This window comes from Parus major, chromosome 3 (assembly GCF_001522545.3).
Source record: "Parus major isolate Abel chromosome 3, Parus_major1.1, whole genome shotgun sequence".
Lineage (NCBI taxonomy): Eukaryota > Metazoa > Chordata > Aves > Passeriformes > Paridae > Parus > Parus major.
The window spans coordinates 76,425,323-76,444,399 of NC_031770.1; the positions used below are offsets into that span (position 1 = coordinate 76,425,323).

Genomic DNA, 19,077 nt, shown 5'->3' on the forward strand with positions numbered 1-19,077 from the left:
TAAAATGAAGTGTGGCATTTCTTGCTTTGTGTGGTTTCTACTGCTCTGGATTTACCATGAGAATTGAGCCACTCATATTCTCCCTTCAATGCAAACAATAATCTTTTAAATAAAATACAGTAAAGTCATTCCCTCATTTGGAAACTTGAAAAGTGCAGTTTTGTCCTAGATATGCATAATTATAAAAAGCATGGTTTGAAAAAGAAAAAAAGAAGAAGAAAAAATTAAAGAAATTCACCTTTTTCTTTATTTTAGACAGACCTTGAAGTTATATAAGAACAACTGACCTGTTTCAGATGAACAAGATATAAAATAATAACATTAATACATTTTCCTGAAATCTTTAAAGTTTTATAAATTGCCCATGGAGGTTTGTGAACCAAGGTCACTCTGTGTCTTTTCATTCTTTTAATTATCTAGTTCCAGCCTGATACACTAGCCTTGCTAATTGGACACAGAGAAATCCCTTATCAGTGAAGTTAGAAAAGGACCTATGAAAAAAGTGTGGGAGACTGCTGTAAATCAAAGAAGAGGAACAGAACAGAAGGAAAGCCAATCAACTGTACCCCTCCGAGCTGTGAGTTTATAGGAAAAGCTGAGCTTCGTTGGATGGAGGAAAAAGTGGCCAGCAGGTAAGTTACACGTCATTGACCTCTCCCTGATAGATACTGTTGTGAAAGGAGCCAAATGCAGATTCACACCTGCCCTTAATTTCTTTGGGAAGGGAAGATTTTAAGCAGTAGCTTGTGCTTTGGGGTGTGTAGCTGCTAAATCCAATGTTATTCATTTCTATTCCCAAATCCCCAAAAAGATCATCCATACCCACTCAAAGCCCAGTGAGGGAATTAATTGTTCTGTCTGGTTTTTACCATTTTCATGCACATTTGACAGGTGTGATGCACAACAGAAAGTCTGTAGCTCTTTCAATCTCTGTTTGGTAGAATAAGAAATGTTCATATCTGTACTATACTTGACTTTTTCATCCTTTTCCTTTCCCAGCACTTCTCCACATTCTTCAAGATTGTCAGTGATTTTTCTTCTCTAAATCAAGGCTTGTCTTTTGAACCACAGCTCCCTTCCATCTCAGACCTTCAATTTTGAATTTGGATGATCATTTTAAGCAATTCACTTTCCCCTCTTCTTCCTCATATTTTAGTATGAAGTCTGTTTGTTCATCACAGCTCACATTTGCCCTGTGTCTTAATGAGCCTCTGCAGTGCATAGGCCAGTATCTAAGACTTGTTCTTCTGTCTCTGCATTTTTTCCCAGTGCTCAAATGTCAGCTGTCCACAGAGATATCCAAAATTATATCTGATTTTCACAAGATGTATTTAGTCCACTGTCATAAGGCGTTTTCACCTAAAAAGCCCATATGGCCAGCACCCTAATATATTGTCCTTAACGTAGAAGGAGTGTATACACAAACTATTTCAGAAATAATGAACTCTCAATTCATCAGAAGGTATTATCAAAGCAAGGAAATCCCATTATAACATCATGCAGAGTTCAAAAGAATAATTCAGGCTTCCAGAGAAAACACAGGGGTATTGTAGGAGAAAAAACAACAAGCTATTATCTTGTCAATAGGAAAAACATAATTACTGTTTCTTATGTAGGAAATTTAATAGATTCTGTTTGGTTTTGAGACATGAAACCGAAAATTCTCAGCATTTTCACTGCTAAAATATTCCATGGCATTTCCATGACATACAAAAGGCATAACATTGCCTTGGCATGTTGGCAAAGTGTTGATCAAAGTGCAAAATGTTGATCAAAATACAAAGCACAGATCAAACAGCATTCACCTGCAATCACTTTAACATGTTTGTTCAGTTAACTTTCTTCTGTATCATACTATTGTGTGACTTCATTGCACACTCTGGAGTTTGCATCCAATGGACCCCTAGCTTCTCTCACATCCAATATTTTGAAGAAAAAAAGCCTAAACTTCTGCACACTTGGAGCAACGAGGAAGATCATGTATAGATTGTCCATTTTGGCATGTAGCTTTCCTTAGCTGTTTAAATGCTACTGTCTGTAAAAGTATGAAAGAGTCATCATTATTGCTGACTGCAAGATCTCTTTGAAGCATCCCTTCATGTCAAATACTTCTCATGGTAGTAAAATATATTTAAAGGATATCAGGTAGCAAAAAAGCAACAAGTTCAATGCTGGATACTGGCACCCAAATGTCTCTACCCTTTGAACACAGTGTTGGGTCCAGCCAGCAATCACTGTACACACAAATAAAGACACAAATCCAACAGGCAGGTTTTGTGCATCCATCCATTTTGTAGAGTAAGAGGGTGGCTTTGTACAAAAAGCTCTGTGCAACTGGCCTCTGTGACAGAGAATAATCTCAGCACTTTTAACATTATTTTATGGTAATCCAAATAGCAGCTGAAAAGAGTGGAGCTGACTCTATCCACTTTACTCAGGATTTGGTGTATCATTTAAAAAATTTACATTTTAAAATGTATATTTTAAAGATTTAAAATCCTTCCACCTCATAAATTCAATTGTACCCTAATTAAATTATTGAAACATGCAAAAACATGAGACACATAACATTATGAGAGACAATCAGAAAGCTTTCTGCCTTTTTTTTTCCCAGAAGCATAGTGCTGTTTCACTTTTTTTCATTCTTAGATGCTTTCTTTTAAGAAGTTAATAAATCGAATACTTTTCTGCAAAACTTTTTCAGAAGGTTATTCTTCCTTATGTATTTCATTCACATTGCTTCATAGACTCAATATCACTTATTTTGTTCTATTTTCCTTCAGCACAGAGGAAACAAACAACATTAGACAGAATATTTTAAGGTGTTCAACTCCAGGACAAAACAATCATAACAAATTACATTTCAGAGAAAGCACTATCATGTCACTCTCTTACCTCTTGTCTCCATTAGAAAGGGCCTCTCAATGAATTGGAAATTCCTTCTAGCAGAGATGCATCTCCTAACAGTAAAAGTGATATTTTGCCCATGCAGTTTATGCTGACTACTTGCATAAAAGTTGAAGCTATGACTAGATTTGCTTATGTTGCTGTTTGTGTGCGCATAAAAATGTCACTAAACATCATATCCCCTAACTGGTATAGCCATAATGACAAAAATGCTAACATAGATGTGGCTTTCGTTTCCACTCTAGTGATAATAAAATGGCCCCTGATTTAAGCTGCTGACAGAGTCCTGAGAGATTTGAAAGTTGCAACAGGTCCATGGCAAATAGGTATCACAAGAAAGATTAATGTCATTAGAGGTGGATGTTTAGAGCGGTGTATCGTGCATGTCTCAGTCAGCACAAGCTCTTTTTATCATGTAAAGAGCACATTTACACTTGTTCAGACTTGTGTTAGTCTTGTCACTAGTTTAGACTAGGAACAGTCCTACACATAAGGCTAATAAAGGCTTTTTCTTTTAGACTGGTAAAAATTACAAGTAAAGTGGACCTCTAATATGCACTAGATGCAGAGAATAGCCTCAAATTAGTAATCAACAGTGTACATGCCTAAAAGTAACAGGATGGACTCCTACCCTGTGTGGTTTAGATTTCTATTAATCTTCATTCCATAGAAAATGAGGTATTTGGTAGATAATCTAGCAGTTACCTAGATAATGTACAGCTTTTCTTTACCATTACCTTCCAGAAAAACTTTTTAAAGCTGAAATTTAAGATTTACTGCCTCATCCATCCTCTATTCATTCTGTTTTGGTTATTGTCAAAGATTTGGTGAAACCATAACAGTGAAAGGAAAAACCAGCAAACATACAGAAAAAAATTGAGATGATTATTAAACTATGATTGATGGAAAGTAGCAATGATAAAAAGATCATTCTAATCAAAACAAAAATATTATGTGGATGTTTATCTGAATGTTTTCACTTCTCTTTCTTTAAGGAATAAGGTTTAGATACACTTTTATCTCCTCAACACTGTTTGGCCTAAACTTTAAAACATTAAAACTATCTCTTTTATGGTATTTCAGTGCTTCTAATCCCTGTAAAGAGGGAGAAAATACTTGGCAGGTTCATTTTTGGTTTTGGGCAAAGGTTGAGAACAGTCTTAAAAACAGAAATTTAGACTCAATGGCTGAACAGTGACAATATCTTTCCGGCTGAGCCTTTCAGTTCCCAAGAGGAGATAATATCCCCCCTCTATTACAGTAGCCAAGAAGAATGAACAGAGGTTCCAGTAATAAATATAGACAGAGAGACGTCTGGTTTCTTTTCTGCCACAGAAGCTATCAAGAAAATTTAATCAGACTTTTCTTTTCCAGTCAATCCTCAGATTATTTTAATACTTTCACATTCAGTATTGAAATTCTGTCATCCTAGTCAGTGTTTTTTCCTGATGGCTGCATGCAGTCATTGCTAAACAATTTGTTAAAGTGTTATATTTTTAGAGAGGTCTTTTTGTTTACTATCTAATGGTAATGCCATTTTGCAGGGGTCATAAGAAAAGAACATATCCATGATGAGAAAAAAAACAAGTGAATGGTAAGACATTAGCATGCTCCTATCTCGTTGCCTTTGCCTCCCTACCTTCTTCGAAGCAGAGAAAAAATAACTCATACCAACCAGATTTTTACCGTATACCTAGCCGTTTTCTTCCCTACACTAAATTATGTAGTGCTTCTGCAGAAAGTGTGTACAAGAGCTGAATGTAAATCAGAAAAGAATGCAATTGTGGAACTAAAAGGCAGTCACTTCTCTCTAAAGCCACGTTGCTATATGGCAGCCTAGTCTGCTCACCATATAAAATCATGGGATTATTGTAGTACCTCAGGTATCTGTGCATGACAACACTAAACTTAAAATGCATCCTGTCCTTCATGTGAAATAACTGACACAGACCTGAGTGAATGGGAAGGAAAAAGGGGTGACTTTACTGCTAGAGAAATAAAGGTATCCTCTACATTAAAATGAATATAATAAAAAATCGACTCTTAGGTTTTCTGTGCAGCTCAAACACAGTGCAATGTAACAATCTGCTCCAGTCTGGCAGGGGGCTGAAGAGAGAAATCCCCCTTATTTCTGAATTGGAACATAAATAGCAACAGAAGAGAAATACACTAAATAAAATGTTGACAGCCTTGACTGATCATTCACTTTAGCTTATAGCCTCCATCCCATGAACTTCTTTCGTTGCTCCCTTTTTTATCACCTGCTTGTTAAAAACAAAACAAAAATCATTTGTTGAACTAATTGCCAGGTTTTAAATACAATAGCTTTTAATGGCAATCTTGACTATCACTTCAATGGTGCACAATACTTGCATTACAGTATTTTACACAAAATAAAAAAAAGCTCAAAGGAAGACAGAAAATCCTTTAGGCTACTCTGTACTACTCATCATGACAACATTAGGGCTATTTTTAAATTTATGTCAAAATAGCCAGTACGTGTGTAATTTACATCTTAAACAATCCTTTCATGACCATTTGAATCTATAGGTATTTATGGACCCTGGAAGGAACGCTGTTAAAATTAATTGTGTTTAGCTGATTCATATGTTCACATTGCACTTTCACTAGAATGGGGCTCCCACAGAGACATGGGCAGAGGAGAGTGTAATATAAGTGTAAAGCACAGTCTCAGTTAATAATTTTAAGGTTGTTTCACACCTCTGGTAAAAAAAGTCCAGCACAAACTCACACATGTAACACACAAGTTACTACTGAGTCAATCACTGGTCTTTCAGAAAATTCATGAGTATTAATGATTTCACTGCATTCCACTGCTTTGATTAGATGGCTATTGTAAGAAAAGCACTCGGCTTCCTTCTCACATTACTTATAAACAAAAACTGTTTCCTCCAGTTCATGGGAGAGTTGTGAAATGGAGTGAGCACCTTGTGCTGGCTTTTGGTGAAAACTAACCTCTTCTGCTTGTTCTTAGCTATTTCTTACTCTGTTTGCAGGCATGTGGAACTCTCTTTTCAACTCCAGTTTCTAACAGACCTGAGATTTGTAAGAGCAAATTATAGTCAAGCATTCTCAATGCAAATCTTGTAACTTTAGAAGAGCAAAGAGGCCTCCATCATCCCTGTAGTCTGAGCATGTCCTGTAAGATAGAAGGTAATGGCTGTGGTTAAGGAAGGAAAATTTGTCAATAGTTCACTGACAATGAACAACTCTTGAAGGGTTGTTCGCAGCTACAGTTTTCTTTAGGAGCTAAAGCATCACATTCCCACATGCAAACCCAGACACATTCCAGTGGGTTTAGGATGTCAGTTCATATTTACAGACATCACATTTAGCATATAAGTTAAGAAGGCCAAGTCTGGATTTATCCTTCTAACACCACTATGTTGCCTGATGTCTGAATTAGACCATTATCATCTCTGAAATTGAAAGAAAAGACAGTTATCTCCAAGATCAGTGCCACCCACTGATGTTTCTCACCCTCTTTTTGTATTTACAATGTTTTTGAGGTCTAGTGTCCATGGACTGTGTTGCTAAAATTAACAGGACTGCATAGATTTGATCCAGTAACAGAGTAACTGAACAGTCTAAAATGAAAGATTTTAATCCATGTGTTTTGAAGACATGACATTGTTTATGAAACTGCCAGTGGATGGCAACAAATGTTCTCAAGGTTTTTTGTTGCAGAAAAGCAATTGTTCTCCTAGTCACGCTCCCTCCAGGGATGTGTGTGTATGAGACTGATCCAGTGATTCCTTATACAACACAGCAGGAGCAGTGATCCATATAACCAATTATTCCTGTACCTTTACTGACATGGTGAATCATGTAAGTTTTTTCTTCAGATGATAATTTCATTGCTCTTTTAGTTTGTGCATTTATTTCTTTATTGTTTCCCTTAGCTGAACCTTTTGTGGCATGAATTCATTAATGTTAGGTAATGAGGTGGAGATTCAGGCTTATAAAGAGGAATTAACACAGCCTAAATTGCAACTATATTATAGTACCACCATCTGTTTTTCTCTTACAGAAAATTTACACATTCTCATTTCAATTAAGTGTGATAGTCAAAATAATTGTAAAATCATTCTCTCTCAGACATTACAATAAATAAAGATAGCATTACTTCTTAGGGACTTAATAACACTTGGTGTAAAACATGTACTTCTATTCAAGTTTTATAACCTTATCTTTATCACCTTTTTGATAAATATCACAGTATAAATAAAACAAATGGAACAGTTTCATTTTGTCAGCTAGGATTAAGGTAATATATTTAACACACAAATGGCCTACATAGTGTTGATTTAAGCAGGACTGAAATTTTTCCTCTTTTTTTCACTTGTCAGTCTTCAAGGCTCTGCAAATGTGTTACTCAAGCTTAGACTGAAAACTCAAAACTTCATCTATGTTTAGGAGTCAAAACTGAGGTTTAGGGTCCAGAAGAATTTTCTTTTCAACTACTTCAAAATTATTCCATTTGAGTTTAGTTGGTTACATTTGTTCCAGTTTGCCCATATTTTGAATGACATGAAAATTGGGATGCCAGACATCTTGCAAAACTGCCTGAAGGAAATGTGATCTGATCTTATGATCCCTTAAATGGTTTTCAGTTTATGCACTGTTTCAATTCAACAGTTGGTTTGGTTTTGGGTTTTTTTATTTTCAAGAAATCATCTTCTAAAAAAAAATCCAAAAACCAATTCACTAACAAGCCTAACTTGAGGCTCAGGACTTCACTATCCATCCTTGATGGATAGCTGTTTATTTTCTACCTTACCTTTACAAATAAAAATAATAAACTTACACTGCTTCTAGCTTCACTTTTAATATGCTGCATTTCATGTTTCTTCCTCGCAATTCTCAGAAGCATTTCCAAGCTCTTTGCTTATTTGGTTTTATAGTTTCCTTGGGCACAGCTTGCTTGTCTGGTCAAAAGTGTGTTTCCAGCATGCCTGCTGATTTCTGCAGCCACTGGATTAGGTTCATATATTATCTGTGTATTTCTTTTTTTGCCAGCAATTCTAGAAGATTTACAGGGCTGCTTTAAAAGATGTAAGCCTCTTTATTATGGCAATCTATCCCCATACCATACAGTCCTTTTGTTAGTAGAGATGCAAATGAAGGAAATATCAATAACTTAAAACTAAAATTGTTTGGTTTAATCTTTTAAACCAGACTGTATTTTTAATATTATGTACTTTGGAGTCTTCAAAAAAAAAAAAAAGAAAAAAGGAAGACTGTAATAAGCATCACTCAAGTCTTGGTCTTTTAATCAGAATACAACCAGCAGTGAGGGGATCAATATTTTATTTATGTTTCTGTGATCATGTTCAGACACCCTAATGCAGTTGCTGAAATATCAGCAAAACAAATTGAATCCTGACCAGTCATGCCCTAAAATATGAGTGGCATCTGTGAGGACTTAGTGAAGCACAATTAGCTGTCTCAAACACTGTCAAAGCAGGAAGATCCCACAAGGTAAGCCACCACAACAGGAACTAAAGCACAGATGGCAAACAAAACCAGACCTAAAAGGAGATGAAGGTTTGGAATTAGGACACTGGATAAAATTCCACTGGGTAGACTGTGAGAAAAGTGCAGACAGCAACAATGTGAACACCCCAGGCCTGGTGAGGTTGACCTAGGCAGCCTATCCGGACAAAAATTCCCACCATGGCAAAATGTGAGAAAGGGAACAGCCAGTTACACACACACCATCCCAAGTTGTGGCAACAGCATATAGATCTTGTGGATCCACAGTGCTTGGATTCAATAAAAGTGGTATTTCTAGGACACTCAGGGGAACCCACCACAAAGCAGACCAGAGTGAAGAAGGACCAGCACAACACCGCAGGAATCCACATGGTGATATCTTTGTTTAATCTCTCTCTCTTCTGCCCTATTTATATCTCTCTACCTCACATTTACTGCTAAATAAAATCTGTACTATTGACTTTAGTTTCATTTCCACCTTTGTTTGGGCAGAGGCATTTTTTAATAATCAGATCCTAACAGTATCCATGAGGCACTGTCCCTGGGGAATATATTTTCCTTGCCTCAGATGTATCAGAGCTTTATTTCTTCACACTGACAGACAATTCTAAGACTTCTAAATTAAAAAACTAAACACCTGGTAACTGTGAATGGCCTTGCCAATACTCATCAGCTATATTTTGGAGATCTGAACAAAAAATAAGACTTAATTCTATCTCAAACTAACATAACTTCAAATCTCAGTCTCTTTTTAGCTATCAGAATAACTTTTATTTATTATAATGAGTTTTAGATCAAAATTTGAAGGTTTTCAGAAGATATATTTGTTGAGTTTGACAGTAGGTGAGTGGTATACAGCAAGACTCACTCAAGAGTATTTCTTATACTTGCTCCAGACTATTTTTCCACAGCATTTCCAACCCTTAGGATGACTAATAATCACAGACCATCCTCACCTTTCCATATTATTGTGCATTTCTTCATGAAAAATAAAAAATATAAAATCAGTAAACTATCAATAAGACCAGCAATGATAAACACTGATTACAGTTTTCCTGATTCATGCACTCTCTAGCAGGTTATCCCTCTAGAACTAATTAGAATATTCTGTTTATATTGAACTGATGCAAAGAGCTTTCATCTTTAGAAGACTTCAACTCGAAATTCAGTGTCTATGGAATAAAAGACCCAAATCTCCCTTTCTTCAAGACACTGTTTGTAAATAAATAAATGAACAAAAAGCTCTTAATCTTACTTTGAAGACTTTACATCAGGTTCTAGAGAGAAACCAGGCAGTTTTCCAAAAGAATTTTTTACAGTCAGCACACTGAAAACAGTCTATCAGTAACAAAAGGGGAAAAACAAAGTCAGCTGAATTAAAACTGCTCTAGACAAAAAAGGGAGCAAAGACAACAATGATGATTAAGAAAAAACTGTGGATATTGGTCACATTATTCTACTGCTAAAAAGAGCTAATCAGTCACTAAGAATTAGCTCAGTTAAAACAAAAAAAATAAAAACAAAAACACCAAAAAAACAGCAACAAAACCCACACAACAACAAAAAAAATAAATAAAAGGGGAAAAAAATGAAATCCCACTGAAAGTAAATGTTAGAAACTGTGTGCACCTGGGCTGCTGGAAGAGTAGTCAATAAGAATAGTTAACATATACTATTCAGGAGTTTTGCAAATTAAAGCATTGCTGGGGACTACACAACAGAGGAGAATGGCAGGCAATAGTTTTACCAAGAAGCTGGGGAAAAACAGACTAACCCAGGATCAATGAAACCTTTCTGAGACACAAGGTATGGAGGTGTCCTGTGAAATTACACTACTCCAGAGTCCTTGAGGAGCCTTTTTTGAGGACAATCCACTTCTGAAATGTATACTTTTTCTGGTAAATCACACTTCACTTAGATGAAGTTGCTCAAGACTTGTCCTCACAAAGAAAAAAGTTTACAGGCTTCACATCATAGATTGCAGAGGCCAGTGGGCCTATTACCAAAGAATCCACACTTCTCCCTTCGAGGGAAAGCTGTAGACAAGCTTCTTTTGTTGGGGCAATGAAAGGAGTCGCCCCCAGGACACCTTACAGCCCATGCAAATTAAAAAAATATGCACCTTATGCAAATTATATGTACCCCATTGGGCTTTGCTTTTGTTCCTCCCCTGAACTCTCAGTTGACCAGTCCTAATGCTCCTATATAAATCCCTGTTTCCCTCTGACTGTCTGGAGTCCTTTGTCCCTGACCTTTTTGTGGTAGTTAAAGTTTTTCTCATCCCTGGACTGAGAATAAAGGCTTCTTGCAGAACACCACATGAAGCTCCCATTTCTCCTTCCAAGTCACTTAGATGTTGCCTGGAGAGCTGTAGCCACTCACCAGCCCTTTTCAGGGCTCAGACTGAGACCACTCTTGGCAGGTCAGGGAGTGCCTGTGTGCCTGAGTGTCCTTCCAAGGACGCTTCTCTGGGAAGGCCACAGCACTCAGAAAACCCAGGCTGTGACAATAAATGGACAGAATGACAGAATTCATATAAGTCCAGATTTTTACGTTTTATAAAGGGAGACTGCCTCTGAGTCTTCATTCTCCTTGTTGTAAGCTCATTCTTTCTCCTTAGAACCACTGCTGTTACATGAAATCACAGACAAATTAAGGCTAGCAGATGAAAAAATAAAGGAAATCAAATACAGAATCTGTTTTTTAAGCAGGACAGCTTCTATTCTTACTGAAATCAGGCAGAATTTTAGCTTATTTTACTAAAATCAACCCAGATATGTACTAAAAAATCTCTATACATTTACACGTGCTCTATATTCTGCCATCTCTGTAAGAAAGACAGGAAAATATGTTGACAATCACCATTGCTTTACTTTAGCCTGTCAGCTGTGTTTTTCTGCCTCATAAAAGTCAAGGAATTATGTACACAAGAATTGTGGTCTGAGATGCCACAGGGCAGACCTGGCCGAAGAGGAGCCCTGCCTCTGGAGGTACACAGATTGAGTGATCTAACAGGATATTTCACAGTCAGGTTTTGTGACTGAGTTCATGCTAGAAGTAACTCCTATCTATGTGCAAATGCTCCCCATTCCTCATTAAACAATCCATGAACATTCACTGGGCTTCTGTGGAAGGAAGAAAATTTCACACAACCATTCAAAAAGGACTGGGAGAATTTGTCCTGCTGATATCTGGGGACGTTATAATTCTCACCTAGTTTCCCTTTCTTCTTAGCTGTTGATCTTAATTTAATTTATTGCACAGAAATTACTTTATAGGTTACATTTTATTTTCCGATCCTCTCTAATCTTTCTGAAAGGATGTGGGAGATGGAGGGGAAGTATCCATACATTTAATAAATACATCTGTTACACACAGAAAAGTTATGAAATATCAAAAGCAGTCACCATTAGCCTAGCCTTGGGTTTATTTGATTGATATAATCAGTAAAAGTCTTACTGGTTTCAATGAGTTTGGGGCAATGCCAAGTCATTTTAAAAGTTGTTTTCCCTTTTTAAAATGTGCTAAAATTTAAATTATATCATAAACATGATATAAATTTTAAATTATATCATAAACTTTACCTTTCACAGAGAGATGCTAGTCTTTATCACCTCCTTATATTTTACATGGAAGGATATTTTATAAAATAATAGCACTGCCTCTGCAAGAAATCTGTATTAGCAGAGAGAGAAACTTTTCATATTTACATCTATAAATTGTAAAAAGTAAAGTTAAATTCAAACACTCGACCACTTGAAACCACGTTGTCTTAACCATTCATGGTTTTCTGTTGCAAACTCAGGATCCCAAAACTCTGTAGTAGAGAAGCAGTCTTATTACCCATAGTTGTTTATTAACTTCTGTGTCATTTCTGCCATTGTGGCAGTTCAAACAGGAAAATAATCTCCTGATCCTTAAATAACAGGAACTAGAGAAATACACAGCTCTAAAATACAATCCAGCCTTCTTTTATCTGAAGTATTCTTTTCTGATGTTATTGTTTAATCAGCCATCTTTAACTAAAAAAAATAAGCCTGGAGAAAAGAGGGTGCTATTTCTTCTGAATCCAAAGTTTTCATAACTTCATGTTAAGTTTAATCTTACTTAACAGCTCTGATGATGGCCAGTAGGATGGCAGCAACTGAATTCTGTTGTTAGAACGGATGGTAAATATCAAAAAATATACAATATCCACATTTATTTGAGACCCATTTCCAATAAAAATAAAGCTCCTGCTACTAGAAAATAAATGCATGTCAATAAAAAAAAATGTCTGATACCTAGCAGAAAAAAAATAACATTTGCTAATGTGTGCTAGACCAGATATCCATGTTCCAGAGAAGTGGAAAGTGAAACAATCAACAAACAAATTCTTACTTGGTGAGTCCCCAGATGGGGCAGAGGGAGGGCCAAACTACCTGTATATCATACAGTCCATTCTTTGTTATACATAAAAGGGACGCATATTGGAGCCAAAAGGGTTTTTTTAAAATGTTTAAAACAATCAAGTTAGTAGCATTAAATCTTCTTCAAAATATCAGATTCTTTAGCATGCATTATTTTGTTACAGGAAATAGAAAAGAAACTCTTGTGGTCCTTTTTCATGTATTTGACTCCAAAGGCAAAAGTAAAGTGTATACTTTTTTTATAAAGTATAATTGCTATAATATACAACAACTTAACTGCCAGAATCCCCCCAGAATTTTCCAAGGCAGGTCCCCTCCTTCTTGAAGTCAGTTTCTAGTACTCAGTTACAACACCATTCTCTAAAACAGGGTATCTGTGGCTTTACCAATACAAAAGGCAAAAATAAATTTCAGCCCAAGTGTTTCTGCCTCATTCTGCATGATCAATCTAAATTGGAATTCTGAATCAAGCACTGAACTGGTTGATTCCTTACCCGAATATCTGTGTGCAGCCCCCTTCCCCATCACCCTCCACAAAGCAGCAGCCACCATCCTTCCCCATCCTTAAGAAGAAGCAAATGCTTACATGTCTGTATTCTTTCCAGAAATCTCTCTCATCAGCCTTTCATTGTGAACCTAATTGCAGGGACTACACATCGGCTAAATCTATGGCAGCCAGAAAGGAGAGGGGAAAAGTGCCTACATAGTCCATGGACACACAAGAGTGTGGGTCAAAATCTAAGTCCACATTTAGGGCCACAGCTATGGACAAAAAAAAACCCTGTTAGATGTTGGGGAAGCAAAAAAGGATACAAAGAAGCAGGATGTTGAGGCCCATTCACACAAACAGCATCAAATGATGGATAAGGAAAGGGATAGGGTCTTCCATTACAGTCCTCAGACTTTCGAGAGGAAATTTTTTGAGCATCAGGTTCTGATGTCATACAAGAGCTAGATAAGGCCTTGAGAGACGACCTAAATATAAGTACTGAAAAACATTATTATTTTATAAGCAATTTTTTTTTTAACACTCTATAGTAGTTTTGCATGTTCTTACAAATTTTTTATATTTTCTGAGGAGAATTGATTGAAAAAAAGAAGCTGGTTTTGGATATTTTTGCAAAGAAATTTCCTTCAGGTGTTTCTGGTAAAAAAAAAAAAATTAGTGGACTTGATTTATTACCTCAGCTCTAATGTATACTAGCTGCTAGAATTGACTACACAATGCAGTGTGGGACTTGGCCATGAGCTCCTTTAAGTCATTCTGATGATTTTAGCCACTCTGCAATAGTTCATAAGTAATACCAATAAAAAGAAAAAAAGGATTTCTCACATAGCAAAATGTGTTCACTTACTCAGACAAAGAGCAGGTGAGGGAGTCCAGGCTGCATTCCTACAGAACTAGAACAGCTTCTTTGTTCTCTTTTGGCTGTACACATTACAGAACTTGCATACTTCTGCACATGCCATGTAGCCTTTCTCAATTGATACTGCAGAACCAAAGGGAGGGAAAGTACCTAATATTGAGATGTGAGTCTACAAGACCATTTGTTAAATTTACTTCTGCTAGCACTGATAAATTAACCAATTAAAAATAATGCTTTTTCCTCCAAAGGAATTTTGTAGCAAAGCAATAGAGAATAGCATGGAGTAATATACATTGAATTCCAAGTAAAAATTGTAGCAACAAGTATACATTAGAGCTGGGGAAAATTCAAGTCCACTAATTTTCTACCAGAAACACCCGAAGGAAATTTCTTTGCAAAAATATCAAAAAAGAGTTTGTCCTTTTTTCTATCAACTCTGCCCAAAAAATATACAAAAATTGGAAGGACATGAAGAACTACTATAAATTTGTGGGGTTTTTTTTAAAAATTAAAATTCATCTATAAGATAGTCACACTTTTCTGCAGTTACATTTCAGTAGCCCCCCAAGAACAGTTGTATTAATCTTAGTGGCATAAATAGACTTATAGACAAAAAGGGGTTTGTGTTGCCTTGCCATGGTTCTAAGCAGTTGGAGAAGGCTGGATATTTCTAGTACAGAGAGTATTACAAGTGCAATGTTTAGTGGACCACAGGCAAGTTGTGGAGTCAGGCAAATTGTCCCAAACATCTATAGATAAATCTTTCCTGCTTCACATCTCCTTCTGCCATTTGTGTGTGTGTGCCCCTGTGCCTGCTCTGGCTCTCCCTTAACGACCTCATGGGCACTAAAGCCATAAAAGTATACCTGCCAAGACTGCAGACTGGGTTTTTTTCCAAGTAAATGAAAGCCTCAACACAATGTAAATGTTTTCAAAATAAAAGGAACTGTACCATAACAAGCTGCTTTAAGTGTCCCTTTTAAAGCCTTCATTAAAGAAAAGCATGGAAAATAGAAAATCTGATGCTTCTTTCTATACAGGTACATTAGTAATGGGCAAGAAAACCTCCAGAAGGGATTGACTTTGTCACTGCAAATACGCTTACTGCAATACAAACCTGGATAAATCAGTAAGGACAATAGATTTCTCTGATCTTGATAAGCTGGCAACAGGAGACACCTGAGCTCTCATATTTCAGGGGATGCTCAGTCCCTAGCTGAATTACTGTTGTTTTTTCCAAAGCAAGTTTGACTTCATGTGACAGTTCAAGCCCATATTCTTAACGAAGGATAGGCATGTGTTTCACATAGAAACACACACACAAAAACACAGAGAGTCTTGAAAACATAGAAACAAAAGGGGTTTTAAGACATGGTAAACTGTGCAATTCCAAGTTTAAAAGCACTTGCTTAATGCAGTCCCATAGATACAAATCATGGCACAGCTCTAGGGGTTAAACCTATGCATGTGTGACCCTATAGTAATCTCAGATGTGAGCAACAGCCAAAATGTTCAGGTTCAGAATATTTAGAGTTTTTTAAAAGTAAATAAAGTATTTCACATTCTCACTAAGAAGAATGTGAAACACAAACAGCTTTACTGGAGAAAACTGTCACAACTCAGGTATCCCAATATTGTCATCAAGCAAGGAAATCTTCATATGGAGAAAAGTAGAAAAGTTATAAACTTGGACAGACATAGCAACAATGTGTTCAGAAACATGCAGAGCCAGGGAGTTGGACAAAAATGTTATTGATGCCATACCTCATCATATTTATATATACAGGCAAATATTAGAGTTAAATTTACCAGTACTTTTAGGTAATACTTTACAAATGCCATTTTTCACTGCTGTGTTTTATATGTCACTGAGAACTGCTAATGCTCATGCATATTAAACTGTTATCTGTTGCAAAATGTTAAATTGTTAGGTTAAAAAATATACTTGTTTCTGTATATGTGCTCTTCAAGCTAATTTTGTCTTCTAACAGGAGTATCTCAAAGCAGCAAGAATAAGCATTCAAGATAATAGTTTTCTTTATGGATCTTCTCTTAGCAGTACAGCAGATGAAGTAACAAGGAATCTACCCAGCAGGTGAATTTCTATTAAAGCCTTTCTGTGTCTTGGCAGTGGCTCACAGCATTGACATTCTTTCACAAAACACTTAGTATCAAGGAATCAGCATTTTTCTAGTGACAAGTCACTTAATAAAATTCCTGACGTTGTCCAAGTACAATGCCTAACCAAAGTGATGCAGTTAGGATGGTTTAAAAGGTGTGCTAGAATCTAAGTTTATTGCCATCTGTAAAAAAATCTGCAGCACACACAAAGAATGGTGGCTCACTGGAGAAAACAAGAGGTTATTGTCTTTGCAGCCTCGTGATTTTGTTCTCTGCCTCAGCCTCTCATGAGGCAGAATGTTTCCTGCACATTCCAGAATCACTCTTCTGAAATGGGAGTCTCATACTTTCTGAGCTAAACAGCTTCAGCCCTGGCTGACACCAGTGCTTGCTTTTAGCCTGTCATTAGTCAGCACGCTATCAGACCTGCCCTGTAAAAGCATGATCACATCAAACCACGGTTTCACACCACTGGACACGTCCAATATGCTCATATGAAGAATGCATTTGTTTTATATCTGGCCCAACCTGCTCTTATAGTCCTCACTGCTTAGCAAATAAAGCCTCCTGCAACACAAAGTACACTCCAGGCTGATGCTCAACATATTACCTCTATGGTGAAAAGACTTCACAGACTGTCAAATAAATTCTTCTTAGGACACCATCCTAAATTTCCACTAAGGTATAGGAAATAAAATATTTTATAATGTATTTCCAAACACAGTTATTTGTCCTCTGAGTGCCGCAAGAATGTTTACAAACTGCTGTGCAGGCTGGATAGTAAAGCAGTTCTGGTTAAAAGGTCAGTTTAAGGGTTTAGGGCAATAATAGCCCAGTTTATAGAAGTGGGGAAGCAGAGGCCATAGAAAGGTAAGGGCTGAAAATGAAGCATAATAAAAAATACAATTTCACTCAGTTGTTCTACAGGAATGAACAACATCATCCACTCCTACTTTCCCCTGCTGCCTAGAAGGCCCTTGTTACACCTGCAGTTTCTAAGGTCAATCACTTGAAGGCAGAAAATTTTCCTTTCTATGGGCAAGTATGCAAACTCTTCAGGTAAGTTTGGACAATAAATAAACTGACCTGAATACTTCAGGAAAATGGAAAAAAAAAAAAAAAAAAAAAGTGTTAGAAAGATAGGGAAAGATAGGATCTTCAATTCATAAAGGGAAGATGGATTTTTTTAATTAAGTGAATAACAGAATTCTGAGACTTTCTGTTCCAGCTCTGTCACAGGCCCTTTTGTGACCCTGACCTGTGGTCTGAATGTGTTTCTCTTGAAGTCAACACGAGTTTTATAACTGTCTTTACAAGAATCAGCATGATTTAAGAAATTTCAGCAGCACTTGTTGACCTCATATCCATCATGGAACAGCACGATGCAGACACACACCACTGAAGCTGTGCTCGTGGCATTCAGCTGGTGCAGCCTGGCCCCTTCCCATGCAGAGATCCCAGCTGGGGATGAAAATAGCGTTACCCTGTGCCACGCTGTGCCCGTGCTAGTAATCTCTCCCTCTCAGCCTATCTACACAAGAGACATCTTGACATTATAACAAAGAGACTAAATGAAAGACAGACACTTGACAACTGGACCTGGCAGCTAGCCATTCCACAGGAGTCACTGCAATAAACGACGGTGGAAACACGCACACAATCTAAATCATCACTGCAGAAGTTTATCTCATTTTTCTTTCTTTCTCTAGGAATTGCCATTTGTTACTGTGACTGTGAGAACACCCTTTGTTACTGCGAGTGTGGGAACACCAAAATCACCAATATTTTTACCTAACTGACTGAATTTAGATTACTGCACACTTGGTTGATGTTAGAGCTGAACAGCTTTCTGATCTCACCACTGCCTGATTTAGCTTTATTTTAGAAGGGCTGCCTTCAAAATAAAAAAAAAAAAAAAATATATGTTGAAGGAAAACATTTTTAATTTAGGTCTAGTACAACCTAGGAAAAAAGTTTGAGTCCTGTCTCCATCATTTTCACCACTGTCCAAGCTGCTGGCCTGGGGCTGTTGGAGATCCACAAACAGGCCAACAGGATGAACTTTGGCGGCCCACCATGAGGACCTCGGGCTCAGCCTGGGCCACCTGGGCAAGGCCAGCAGTGGCCACATGCACCAGACGCAGATCAACGAGGCCACCAAGGCCCAGACCAGCAAAACCCTGCAGAGGACCCTGCAGAAGCAGAGTGTCATCTACAGCGACAAATCCATGATTTGGGAGCACAGCTTGGGCATGAAATGGTGAACCTGTAGACAGCCAAGAAGTGGCTGAGGCCAGCCAGAAATATTTGTCCAGCATGACCAAGTTCCTCAAGGTCAAGGGGGACAAAAGTTGAGTCTGCACCCATTCCTCTGGAACCCCCAATCCCACCCCAAATTCCCAGGGAACCCCCCCAGTATCCCCCAAATGACCTCCCCCCCCTTCCTTCTCCATCAGAATTTGGGTGTTAGGGGAGTTTTTGGGAGCTTGTCAAGGTCAAGGAGGACAGAAAAGGGGTTCACACCCCCCAACCCCACCGGTACCCACAAATCCTACCCTGCAATCTCCTAATCCCTCAGGGGTTCCCCCCCATTATTACCTTCCTGAATATTGGAATTTGCATTGGAATTTCTGGTTGAAGCAGATTGTTGGGTGAGATTTGGGGGGATCGAGGAGGGGTCAGGGGATCCTGGAGGGGTTTTGGATGGTTCTGTATGGATTTTGGGGGTGCTGAATAGATTTTGGGAGTCCTGGGAG

At 37.5% G+C, this 19,077-nt stretch overlaps 1 long non-coding RNA gene across 2 annotated transcripts; it reads left to right on the forward strand.

Moving 5' to 3' along the window:
• Nucleotides 1-545: 545 nt before the first annotated feature.
• LOC107201200 lies at nt 546-18,976 on the forward strand. Of its 2 annotated transcripts, XR_001520089.1 has the most exons (4): nt 546-632; nt 4,452-4,501; nt 15,241-15,329; nt 16,192-18,976. It is a non-coding gene; the product is annotated as an uncharacterized LOC107201200 (long non-coding RNA). The 2 variants fall into 2 exon arrangements; XR_001520090.1 differs by lacking the exon at nt 15,241-15,329.
• The last annotated feature ends 101 nt before the right edge of the window (nt 18,977-19,077 follow it).